Raw genomic sequence first — 248 nt, 5'->3', positions numbered from 1 at the left:
GATTTAACACCCTAATGATTAACTAAAAAATAAAAAAGAGGAAAAAAACAACAAAAACAAACAAAACAACAAGAGTTAATTTGTTGTAAACAAGTTAAAATGTTTTGTAAAAAATTAGGGATTGTTTACAGTTTTATCTGACTTTGTTTACTTGTTGCATTTCTAATCAAACTATACTTACTCAAGAAATCCCATCCAGACCAAAATAAAATAATACTCTAACTCCTGATATTTATATATGTTTTTAT

The sequence above is a fragment of the Austrofundulus limnaeus genome, unplaced genomic scaffold, assembly GCF_001266775.1.
Source record: "Austrofundulus limnaeus strain Quisiro unplaced genomic scaffold, Austrofundulus_limnaeus-1.0 Scaffold853, whole genome shotgun sequence".
Classification (NCBI taxonomy): Eukaryota; Metazoa; Chordata; class Actinopteri; order Cyprinodontiformes; family Rivulidae; genus Austrofundulus; species Austrofundulus limnaeus.
This window is presented reverse-complemented; position numbering follows the sequence as displayed.